The sequence below is a fragment of the Poecilia reticulata genome, chromosome 22, assembly GCF_904066995.2.
Source record: "Poecilia reticulata chromosome 22, P_reticulata-male-v2, whole genome shotgun sequence".
NCBI classification, from domain to species: Eukaryota; Metazoa; Chordata; class Actinopteri; order Cyprinodontiformes; family Poeciliidae; genus Poecilia; species Poecilia reticulata.
The window spans coordinates 453,776-467,338 of record NC_088851.1 but is presented as its reverse complement, the minus strand read 5'-3'; positions in this window follow the sequence as shown (position 1 = coordinate 467,338).

Sequence of the window (13,563 nt, the reverse complement as noted above, 5' to 3'; positions counted from 1 at the left end):
TTTTAAAAAAAATCTTTATTCAGTAATCGTCAAAACATTGACAATGTTTAAAGACACAAAGAAAAGAAAGAACTGTGCCAGGGAAGGGAGGAGGGGGGTTATAACCAACAAAAGAAATTACAAAATATAAAATTTTTGTATTCAATGTACAGTTTTCATGGCTTTTGGATTATTAGATGAGATGGTGGTACCATTGAAACTAAGGTTTCCACCTTCAAGAAATTAAAATAAGGGATACTCCCCACGGCACGTCGCTCTGCTCTCATGGGGTGATAGACACTATTTTATGGCAGTGTTTTTGGTTTTTAAAATGTGGTCCATAGAGCAATAATTCATACATGGAGTACCGGTACTCCAAAATTGTACTCCAATAAGAGTAGCATACCTGAAACATGTTTAATTAAGCAAGTGTAAAATGTATTTGGTAAACTGTTCAAGTACTGAATAACTGATCATAACACTTGATTTAATAATCAAAATGTGTCCTCAGGCAGGGCTCCAAAAGTATACATTTATGTGAAAATTCTGGTATTGTAAAGAGTATTACTAAAATATTTATAGAAATAAGCAGTTAGGTTTGGAGGCTGGTTCTAGACCAAATTTACCACGAGGGCCAGTGTTGTCAGTGTTTTTTCATGGGGACACTTAAAAATGAATGAAACAAGAAAACAGAGCAATATTTCATCATTTGATATATCAAGTGAGCCAAAGAACAACTTGTGTCTCCAGAGATTCAGGATGCAGATCCCTGGCAGATGGAAAGTGTGATCCTATTTCGATACAGCAGCTAAAAGTGCAGCACTGTAATTTTAATTTCATTGTTAAAGTAAAATTGTGAAGGTTAAATATACCCACCTCTGAATAAGACATTTATTTAACATAATTTCTTCTGTACCTCTGTCGGCCCCCATCTAGAACCGCCCCTGGACTGCAAGAAGGTTTGTTGGAAAAGCAACCCTGTGCTATTTCAATAAACAATAGCACACGATCAAGAAATGATTTGCTGTCAACAAAGGGAACACATTTTCTTGTTTTAGATTTGTCTGGTGTCTTGAAGTAGACACCAGACAAATCTTAGCAATAGAAGTATCCATTATATTGTATAAGATAGGAACTGGCTTTTGATTGATAATCATAACAAAGCTAGAGGGAATGGCATCAAGGGCAACTGTAAATTCCTTAGCAGTAGTTGGAAATTTAAAATGAGACAGAAATTCACTATAACTGAACAATGACCCTTGATTATTAAATTAGCCGTCTTACATACATGTTCACCAAATTGAGAGAATATAAAGAGAAGACATATAATTAGGAATGAAATTCCCACACGCAGTGGGACATGACATGGCAGGTATTGTTTAATCCATCTGACTTTTACAGTATTATTTAAGGTAGAAAAGTCCAGGAAATTTAATCCTCATTTGGATTCATGAGAACATACTTTTTAATGTAATTGATTTTGTGCTTCCAAAGAAAATGTAATTAACCAGTGATTCTTGAGAATAGGGACAAAATGGGTTTTAATTTTTCCATATTTTTCTTTTATTATTTCTCAACTTTATGTATGCAAATATGACAAATAATGTTTTGGAAATGTAAAGATGCTAAGGTCCAGGCTCCCAGTTGCAACATTTTTTTAAAATTTAAATTTTTAATCGACCTGACCCAGAACTTTGTCATCACCACCTGACAAAAATAAATATAAAATGATTTTTAAAATACCCTATTAGTGATATTTTTACTCATTTTACAGACAAATGCTTCTGAAGAAACAAAATAAATATTATTTAAAACAAAAAGTCCATCTGACAGAGTTGACACAGAACTGAAGGTGGTGACAAACTAGTGAGTAAAATGAAAAACTTGATACATATGAAGTAATGTAATTTATGTAAAATACATTAAAATGAACTATTTGCACATTTAAGTGAGATTTGACAACAATTTCACTGAAAGAGTCAGAAAAACTGATGGAGTTGACAAAATGCCAAACTACCTCAATGTATATGATGTTATTCTGAAAGAGGCCATATTGTATCTTTATGTAATCTTTACGTTTTACCAAAATGAAGCTTTTATTTCACAAAATTTGATCAAAGTTTTGTAAATTATCAGTTATGGAGTTGACACATCATGGTTGTGATGAACAACTTAGGAATAAAAAGAAGAAAAAACTAAAGAATAACATAAGCTAATCAGAGCTAACTAGCCCTCTTAGCAAAGGAAGAGAAAGGAAGTGGTCATGGGGTCCTCAGAAGTTCTGGTGCCCCCAATAATGCCTGAGTATTTTATATTCTTTTCATTTCTGACGGTGTTGACAAAATTTCAATGGAGTTGGAAAATATATAAAAATTATTTTTAATTCAATTTATTGATACTTTTATAATTATTTATATGAATACTTATACTTAATAGTCATAATATATAATTTTACTATTTCATTAGTTGTTATAAACTATTATAATGTATTGAGTTCTGCTCCAGGACAAGGGATTTTACAGGCACCATCCACCTACTACAATGTTTAAAATAAAATAATATTCAGCAAACACCTGGAAAACATACATTGTTGTGCTCACATGACCCAGTAAGTTAGTCAGATATTTGAAAAAATTACATTTTGTGTATATTTTATTCAAATTTTGTGCTTTATCCAAAGGACCTGTTTTGTCCCCTATTCTCAAGAATCACTGATAACATCTGGTCAATCCTTTTACAGGTGCTGTCGTCTACAAACAAAGGAGAAGCCAAATAAACCAAACTAGAGAGGGCTTCTGCCTTAGACATCAGTGTCCTTCCCCTCAGAATTAAATCTCTGTGCATCCAGAGATTTACATTTTTTTCTGGTTCTGTTAACAGCAAGACATAGGTTTTCAACACATCTACTTTTATGATTTTTGGTGAAGGTAATTTTGCTTACCTTCTTCTAATCATCTTTTTCTAAACCTAATGAGGGCTCCCTCTACTCTAATTTAACACTAACAATAACTCTTATTATTAAATTGCTGTCTTACATACATTATTTTTTTTTCCAGGTGTCAATGTAGAGTGGCTTATTCTTGTTACTCTACATGACAAGAATGTAGTCATTCTTGCCTACATTCATAGATGTTCATAGAACATCTAAGATGTTCATCATCTTAGATCTACATTTCATCTAAGATGTTCAGTAATTCTGAAAAATATTTTCTCTTCATTTGATATTTGATCCACTGATTTCAGGGAAAGTGTGGTTAAGTTGGAAATTATGGAATATTCAGTTAGTCCACCCCCCCTCCCCCCCTCCCCCCACCTTACCACATTTTCTTAAATATTTTCCCATTTCAAACTTTATAAGTTCTCAATTCAGCCCCAAAACATTCTCACTATTAGCTTTGGACCGGTATCTATTTATCAAAGATTCAAAGGTGTGGATAATACAGTATAATTCTATTTTAAAAGTGAGTTGTTCAGTTTCCAAAATGTGAATCTCTATTAACTGCTTGATTGAAAGTTTAACTCGATGTTTATGGCACAGGGAAGTTGGCAAGATACTACTATTGGATATTTCTGATAAATGGTCAGACACCAGCCTGTTAGGTTCTGGTGTTTCTTTGGTTTTCTGGGGCTGCTGCTGTGCTTTTCCCCTTCACCACTAGATGGAGATCTTGAGACGGCCGGGCGGAGGGTCCTCCTCCAGTACGTCAACCTCGTTACCTATTGCTGAAAAGAGGTGGATCGCCACGCCAGTGCTTCAACACTGGAGTGTTGTCCAGTGATGGTACCTCTAGCCCAGTGGTGGGCAGCTCCAGGCCTGGAGGGCCGCAACTTTTAGATGTGTCTCTACTTCAACACACCTGAGTCAAATAATGAGGTCGTTGGCAGGACTCTGGAGAACCTGCCTGCACTGAGGAGGAGATTCAGCTGTTGGATTCATTTAAGTTCTCGGTTGATAAAACGAAAGTAATGATATTTACTCAGAAAAAAATAAACAAGGAAATAAAATTGAAATTATATAATGAAGAGTTAGAGCAGGTAAAGTGTATACAATTTTTAGGGCTATGGTTTGATGAAAAATTAAAATGGCATATACATATTCAAAAAGTTGTTGATAAATGTAAGAAAATTTTAAATATTTTGAGATGTTTGGCTGGCAGATGGACAATCATTAAAACAGATTTACACAGGAATGATAAGACCCAACATAGACTTTGGTTGTTTAGTTTACGGTTCAGCTAAAATCTGGTTAAATTAGACATTATCCATCATCAGACACTAAGATTATGAACTGGAGCATTTAAAACCAACAGCAACCTTAGAAATAGAAATGGGAGAAATGCCGTTAGATTTAAGAACAAAATTAGGAATTCATTATTGGTTAAACTTGCAAGGAAATAACGGTGATCATCCAACTCTGGAAATTTTAAATCCATGTTGGGGAAAAGGAAAAGAAAGAAATGAGGAGTTTTGGATGGAAAATTGAAAATAAAATAAAAACTTTTAAAATGAATAGTTTAGAAATTAGTCAAACACCAATATCAATTATACCACCCTGGATTCTACCAGAAGCAACAGTAGATATGTCAATAATGGAAAAGAAACAAGATAAATCATACATTGTAGATAGTTATTCAGTGCAATTATATTTAAATAATTATTATCAATATGTTCAAATTTATACTGATGCATCAAAAATAACTGGTAAAATAGGAATAGCGTTTGTAGAACCAGAATTCAATATAAAAATAGGAAAACGAATTACAGATGGATTATCAGTAAACACAGGAGAAATGTTGGCAATATTATTATTAGCTTTACAATGATAGAAGACATAAAACCATTAAAAACGATAATATGTTCAGATTCAAGCTCTGCATTATTAAGTTTAAAATATAAAGAAACAGACAGTAGGATGGACATTTTATTAGAAATATTTTATACATTATTCAGAATACAAAACCTGGTTTAATAGTTATATTTGTGTGGGTTCCAGTGCATATTGGAGTAGATGGAAACGAGACGATGAAATGGCAAAGAGGGCAATTAAACATCCTATTAGCTTTATAGTTAAAACAAGTAAATCTGAAAGAAAGAGTATTGTTAAAGAGAAACTGATGAAAGTTTGGTAAAAAAGGTGGGATGAAGATAAAACAGGAAGATGGTTTTATAAAATTCAGAAGAATGTAGGAGAAAGAAGAAATGGAAGAAGAAACAGAAAGGAGGAAAGAGTGATAACAAGGTTAAGATTTGGACATGCAGGACTTAATTATACACTTTTTAAAATACAAAAACATAAAACTGGTAAATGTTATTACTGTGATAAACATGAAGCCGTAGAGCACGTTATATTAGAATGCCATAAATATGAAAGAGAGAGAAGATGTATGAAGAGAAAGTTTGAAATATTAAGGAGAAAGTTAATTTATTAGACATATTGAGGAAGAATTTAGGGAGTAAACTTATGCAAATAATTATTCGATTTCTAAAGAAAACTAAATTATTTCATAGAATTTAATTATAGTAAGTGTGTTTGTGAGTGAAGGCATGATATACAATTATGCACAAGTATGTATGTTTTTTACGTGTGAATGTGTGAGTGTATGTTTAGATAGAATTTATGGTAGAATATATGTATATACAGATGAGGATTGTTGAGAGGTAAAGGAGTGCCCTGTCCGTTTTTACCCCCAAAATTGACATGAAATGAAATGAAATAAATGAAAGACGACAACAATGCTTGAAATGATGCTATGTATATCAACATCTGTAAAAGCCTCGGGGGATGTTTTCCGGAAGGGACAGTGTCTACTCTAGGGTTTGTCTTCTCCTTTTTGGGCTCTTTTAGAGCCCAACAGGGGGAATGTTGAGACGCTTTACCAGGTCGAGAAAGAGTCACACGCTGTTACACAAAAGCCAGAGTAAAGAGTTACATGTTTGATTCTGTCAGACACCAAGGTCCATTTCTCATGAAAAAGAAATGTTTCTCAGGCCACAGAGACATGGTGTGATTTCAGGGAGTGTCTTCAGTTCATATAATCAGCTGCCCTCCTCCTTCTCCTCAGACGCTGCACAGACTGTTTCAGAAACTCTCCTCAAATGTAATGATTAAAGCTTCTCCTTTCAGCGCTGAACGTGAATAAAATAAGTAAAGTCTGAATGCTTTTCTTGGCTGATTTTATGCTCCGTGTGTCAATACAAATTATGATTCATCAATCGGGATTTCCATTCCCAACAGTACAAATATATAAACCATCACGAACCACACTCCATACCAGTAAGTGGCGGTAATGCTACTAACAGTTTGTTGCCAACCGCCATAAAATCGACAAGAAGAAGAAGAACTGTTGGATTCAAGTGTGTTGAACCAGGAAGACATCTAAGAGGTGCAGGACACCGTCCCTCCCCTCGAGGACCAGGGCTGCCCACTTGAAAGTAATTCTTTCCTGTGACATCTGTTTTCCTCAGGTGAAACCTGAATCCAGATCTGGCTTTGACTCCTTGTTGTTTCCTCGTGATGTCGCAGGCAGTTACCCCGCTGATGCCCGAGTCTTCAGAACCTCCAAAGACAGTTGTAACTCACCTGCAATGAGTGGAGGTGCGAAGATTTGTCAGGAATCTTGGCCCCATGACAAAAAAGTTGTTTGGGCCCCTCGTGCAGCTGCTGTTACATTTTTTTGAGTCTATTTGACCCATAAAAAGCATCACAATTTTAAAGGCTTCATCTGCCTTTCTTTCTTTGGTTCAACACTGATAATTAGCACAATATTTACTGCTCATGAATTTAACATCCAACAGTCCACATCCAGTATGCAAGTAGGCTGCTTACATTTTTTCTATTACTGAAATGTCTCTCCGCATGAGCAACAGTCAAAAGCAACGTGCAACTACACATAAAGCAATCCAGACTTCTAAAAATGCTATGTAGTTGCATTTTATTCAAGCTGCAGTACATAACTTTAATAAAAAATATGTTTTCTTCATATTTGTTAAAGCTGTCATGATGTCATAGCAGTTTGTTGTTAGACACATAATCTGTGAAAAGATCAATCTCCTCCATCTCCTTCCTGAATTACTTACTGGTTAAAGTAATGCACCGTTCTGACCAAAACAACCAATCAGAACTAGTATGACGCTCTTAACGCTGTCAATTATCCTCATTCACTCGCTGCTAAATGTGCTAATGGTGGAGAAACAACTTATCATTACAAGAAACCGTTTATCTGCCGTCATTGGTAGCTATGCTATGCTAACTAAACTGAGCATTCACAGTTTGAATCTGCACAGCTCTGTGCTATGCTAGCTGCAGCACTGCATTTGTGCAGTGCTGGGGGATGAAGGGGGATGAAGGATGAGCAGCGCCACATGAGATTGTGATTGACAGCACTAAAACTCTCCTGCCACTGGTTGTTTCTAGCACTGGGAGAAGGCAGAGGAAATAGATTTTTCACAGATTACCTCTCATACCATACTGTCACAACATAATGACAGTTTTAAAGAAAATGTGAAAAAAATATTTATATAAAAGTGACAAACTGCAGCTTAAGTTTCACTCAGGAGAGAACAGGTCAGGAGGGACGTGGTCAAAGGTACAAGGGACTAGTTAAATATCTGAATATGTTGGTAATTTCTTTCTGTAATTCATTAAATGCTAGTGAAAAGGAGGCAAACAGTAGTTTGTAGCTAAGCTATTATTCTAAATGGTTGATAATCTCAGTCTACTCACCTCTCTTGGAGAAAAACTGGGTTATAAATTAACACTCTTACCTTTTTCTCTCCCTCTGTATTTTTTTATTTTTTTTGAAAACCTGATTTTATAACTTTCCTAGCAGCATAGTAACTGCTACAATCGTTCATATCTCCCACTGACTGCTGCTAACAGCGTCACTCTCAAGTGCTCCAAGCAGGAACGAACCATTTAACGCATATAGGGGGTTCAGGCAGTGGCGCAAAAAGTGGGTATGCAGGGTATGCAACGCATAGGGGCGCAGCACCAGAGGGGGCGCCAAAACCCCGTCTGGAGGATGCGGCGCGCCGATGATGTTTTCCCGTACACTTTTTTGCGCGCCTCACGCTCCTTCACCTCGCGCACATAACGAGGTAAATGTAGCGAGTTTTTTACACTTCACGTATCGTGGCCTCGGGGGGGGAGCTGAGTGAGCGTCGCTCCTTCACCCTGACGTTCCTTCCCTCGGTCGGGGGGAGGGGGGGCGCCGATGTATGTTTTCGCATCCACCTGAATAATGTGTAGTTGCGCCACTGGGTTCAGGGCAAATATGGATGTGTGTGTTTTGATCTAGAAGTGGGAACATTACATTTTTACTGCTAAAAACAAACTTTGAAAATACAATATGATTAATTTTGTAATTGACAGGGTCCCGATTTAGTTTTTTTTATTTCTATGAACAAAACATAAATAATTAAATTGTGGAGGGCCCCCTGTTGGTCAGGACCCCAAGAATTGTCATCACTTTCCCCCCTATACCGCGCACCTGCCTCCAATCCAAGAGATCTGACTGACAGTTCCAACCGTCGACATAATATAAGGATAGACGCCTCATGGCCGCTCTCGCCTATTGGAGCTGACGAGATTTAGGGCGGCCATCTTGGAGCGGTACACCACTCCACTCAGCGTTATGTGTTTATCAGGCACAATGACGTATCAGCGCATTTAATCGATCATAACACGCTTTTTTGTTACTGGAAACTATATTCAATCATCTATCAAAGCTACATTTATAAACAATTGTATTATTCAAGTATGTTTTTAAATACATAGTTCTGCATATTTAAATATGCTTAGTGGCTATAACAATAGAATAGGAATGGAATATTTTGATATTGATGTATGATGAGCAGATTACAAAGCACACAGCCGTTCATCATTTATTTAATAAATTATTTAGTAATATCAATACATAGTTATATAACTACAAACAAATAAATAATGATTAATACTGAATAATATATATTGGATACATGTTTATATGTATGTATATACATACATACATATATATAGATAAATAAATATATATATATATATATATATATATATAGCCGACTAGTTCTAGCTTCAGAGATCCAGCAGCTGAGATTGAGTCCAAAATCCGATGTGAGATTCATCCTGCAGTGAATCCGTCTCTCTTTATAGATTCTCCCTCTTCTTCCTCACATCGTGTCTTTAGGAAACCTTCAAAACAAAAACGGAAGATTTGGGATGTATCTTACTAGTGAAAGAATTACATTTAAATAATAGTCTTTACCACCTGTGTAAACTTTGCTGGTGAATGTTATAACACATAAGTTTTATAATATATGTTATATTGTTTAATTTCTAATGTAGGCTCTTGTGTCAGATAATCTAAGTTAATGTTAGAGAATAATACATTTTTTTAGATTTACAGAATCTCAGTTAGCCTTCATAGCGTATTACACCAAGCACTGTAGCTAATATTAGCTGGTATCTCTTTGGTGGACATAAATACAGTAAAGTAATATTCTAATCACAATATATATATATATATATAGAATTCAGATTTTTTTTTCATATATTGTATTTTTCCGGTTTATATGTGTATTTTTCTTCAACCACCAGGGGGCTCTTTAGCAGGACATCCATCCATCCATCCATTTTCTTGCACCCTTTTTCCCTCAGTGGGGTCGGGAGGGTCGCTGGTGCCTATGTCCAGCCAACGTTTCGGGCGAGAAGCGGGGTCACCCTGGACAGGTCGCCAGTCTGTCGCAGGGCAACACAGAGACACACAGGACACACAACCATGCACACACACTCTCACACCTAGGGGCAATTTGGAGAGGCCAATTAACCTAACAGTCATGTTTTTTGGACTGTGGGAGGAAACCGGAGTACCTGGAGAAAACCCACCATGCACAGGGAGAACATGGAGACTCCATGCAGAAAGACCGGGGCCGGGAATCGAACCCAGAACCTTCTTGCTGCAAGGCAACAGCTCTACCAACTGCGCCACTGTGCAGCCCTTTAGCAGGACGTGAGTCCTGTAAACTGTGGGTGTTTTGTTTTGCATGGTGCATTGCTGCCATCTGTTGGACTTTTAGGGAACTGCTTGACTTTTATGTTATTTAATCAATGTGGTTGTTTGCTAGCGGTAGAGCAGATAAACACACACATCTATTATGAACGCTGCATTCCAGGTCGAGTTCTTCAAGCAATACCTGTAAGTAGCAGCTTATACTTCAAAATGAGCCTTTATGTTAACATATTATAAAAGAAGTAACTTGTTTATTGAATTAGTTTTGGAAATACCTGCGGGCGATTTGATTATGTGCTACGTCATTGCTAACTAGCAGGCTGCTAAGATTTCTCAGGTCGTTACATAGCATTGCCGCTCAGAGCATTCTGAGGTAGCTGTTGTAACTGTTGTACTTCTAATGTATGTAACTGAATGTAAAACACTTCTGTAAGCTGCTCTGAGCTCATCCTGAGTAGTTTGTGTTTTGACAGTTTCACTCCATTCTACGTGGAAAGAAAGGAAGAACTAATTAATCCTGACTCGTGTGAAATGAGTTTGGCTGATGGTTAGTTTTGGTACAAGACACCATAGTGAGACCATTACAAAGTGAATCATTGGAAGTCAAAATTGGAAATAAAAGAAGAAAGCGCCCATTAAAACGGAATTAGGTTTTAATAGAAAATTGAAATTTGAGAATGTTGTTGATCAGTTAAATAGCATTGAGGGGAAATGCTATTTAAAAGTTTTTTTAAATAATACTGGGATCATTATTAGAATTTGAGGTAAATATATTAGGATCCAGTAGATGGCAGTAGTGCAACAATAATGGATGCAAGCTGCTGTTGAAATCTAAAGAAGAAGAAGAAGAAGAAGGCGGCGGCGCCCATTTTCATTTAGCATCTGCTAGTAGCAACACGAAGGATCAGCACTTTTACTGTTACAGTTACCGTTCGGAAACTACCGTAATCAGTTCAGTTAAATCTAAACTTGGCAACTTTTCTTTTTCAACGTAATAAATGTGATATTCAATTGACCTGTTATGACTCAAATTTTGGGTGTCCGCCCCCCTCTGCTGGAGCGGTAGAGATCTCTGCGGCCTATATGTGTATGTTTACTGGTTTAAAAAAAAAAACTTTGGGGTTGTGGTTTATAGTCCGGTGCGGCTCAGTTAGGAAAATACGGATTATAATCCTTCCTGGATTTTTTCTGTGAAGAACCCAGAGAGGGTTATTTGATTGTGCTTTCTGGAAAACAATAAATTTTTACATTTATGAACTCCTGCAATCGTCTCACTTTTTCTGTTACAAACTGACTCCGGCCCCCAGCAGAGAAGGGAAAAGTTATGTGGCCCTCAGGAAAAAGTTTGGGGACCCCTGACGTGGTGGAACAAATAACTAGCGGCAGAATCGTGTACTACAAAAACTGCGCATGCAGCAGCGTCATTCTGGAAACTTTTGGGTACCCCCTCGTACACATGCAGAATATAGTATAGGTGGTAATGTTAGCAATTTGGTTAGATAACTAGTATTAGCTAACTTTGAAGAAGGCTAATATGTTGATTCGTGACAATAACGATGTCACAATACTCATGACTGTCACACACATTTGTGAGGTAAAAAATAAAGATAATACTTATATGTAAGAGTTCTTGCTGTGTAAAATATTATTATTCAGGGATGACACATAGGTCTCAGTGCGTTTGGTTCACAAAAAAATGTTTTCCTGATAGTCAGTTGGTAAGAAATAAAGATTCCCATTAAATTCCATAGGAAATGAATGCGGGTCATTTTGGACCCACTCACGGAAGAATGGGGTAGTGATATATATAAAACATGCTATTTCTATAAAAGGTAAATTAAACATTTTAATTGCAAGATATCAATAACAGCACCAGTAGCAACTGTACAAAATTACTGGAAGTACGCATTTAAGAGGAAGGAGACAGGACACCGACAAAGACTCACAGCGAAACTGATCCAAAATAAACACTGAAAAACCCAAATCCCTAATAGGGCAACAGTGCGTTGCCATATTTTACGTACAAGTCTATCACATAAACTTTTTCTGTGAACAATATCAAACCACAAAGCCTCAAAACTCACCTAAATACACTGAAATCTGACTCCATTCAGTTATTTAGACCACGAAGCATCAAACCCGATGTTTTTTTCATTATTTTAATATTTTATTGTTTAAACATAAACATTGAAACTGAACCGCATTTGTCCTCAGAAAATAACCAAACATGCACACAAAATAAAGAAAATAAAAATAAAAGGATGTAAAAACCTCACTCAGTCTTTTCCTCACTTTTTGTCTCATAAAGATGTAACGTGTCGGTCTGTTCACCGAAGCACATGAAATGCATCTATGGGGTCATTTCATTTTCACTAAACTCCAAACAGGTTTGATTATTTTAAGGTGATCAAGGTGTGTAGAAAATCACACATATATAAGTAGCAGCGCAAAGGTGAGCTGTGTAATTGTGGAGCGTTTTGGATCTGATGGAGAACATCGCTAATGGAAGGATTCAGAGAGAGTGTTTGTTCAGAGACCATATTGATCTGATGGGAAATGTTGGTGATGGTTTATTATCGTTTAGATTAATCCAGACTGATCATCCTGGAGCTCTGAGCAGAACTTAAAGAGCCGTGTGGTACCGGTGCAGCTGCAGTCGTCCATCAGTCAAGCTGCTCATTTCCTCACTCAGATTACTCTTTGTTTTTTTTTTTAAGGTTTTATTGGCTCTAGTGGACAGGAAAGAGGGTCATGAGAAAGGGGGAAGACATGTGGCAAAGGTCACCAGGCTGGGAATCAAACCTGTGACGGCCACGTTGAGGACCAAGGCTGCCTTATGTGGGTTGTGCTTAACCCCTGCGCCACCACAGCTCAAATGACTCTTTGACCTTTGGGTGAACGTGCTAGTGTTCAAACAGGCATTTGCACGATTTTGTCATGATGTGCGGTTGGTGATGGGGAGAAGGAACGCCATGAGCCCAGGTTGACATGATGAGATGACCCTGCGAACTGACTCCAGATAAGCAGAAGAAGATTAATATATAAACTGTGACTGTGTGGGTAGTGTAGTCACCTTGAAACAGAAGGTTGTAGGTTTAATTCCAGCTTCCTCCTGTCACATGTCCACATGTCCCTGGGCAAGGCACTTAACCTCAAATTGCCTATCTGTGTGTTGGTGTGTGAATGGGTGAATGTGGCTCTAGTGTAAATGCTCGGTCAGAAGAACTGGAAAAGTCCAGTCATTTACCAGATAGAAGAAGACAACTTGCCCAGGCTGCTATAACATCACAGGACCAGCACAGACACAGAAAACAAACCTCCATGAAAGTTCACCCCACTCTAAACAACAGCATGTTAAAATGATAGTCATTTGAATGATATGTCGATAAAAATATAACTCTTATTACAGCTATAGCTTTTTCCAAAAGCAGTAACATTCTGTATCTAGCAAACCCACATAAAGTATATGATGTGTGTATTTGTTACAATCAACAAACACTGTACAATTTCAACATTAATTTCCTAAAAACTAATATTGAAGCAAACTAAAAAGATACGTTCTCTTTTAAACCATGTGCAA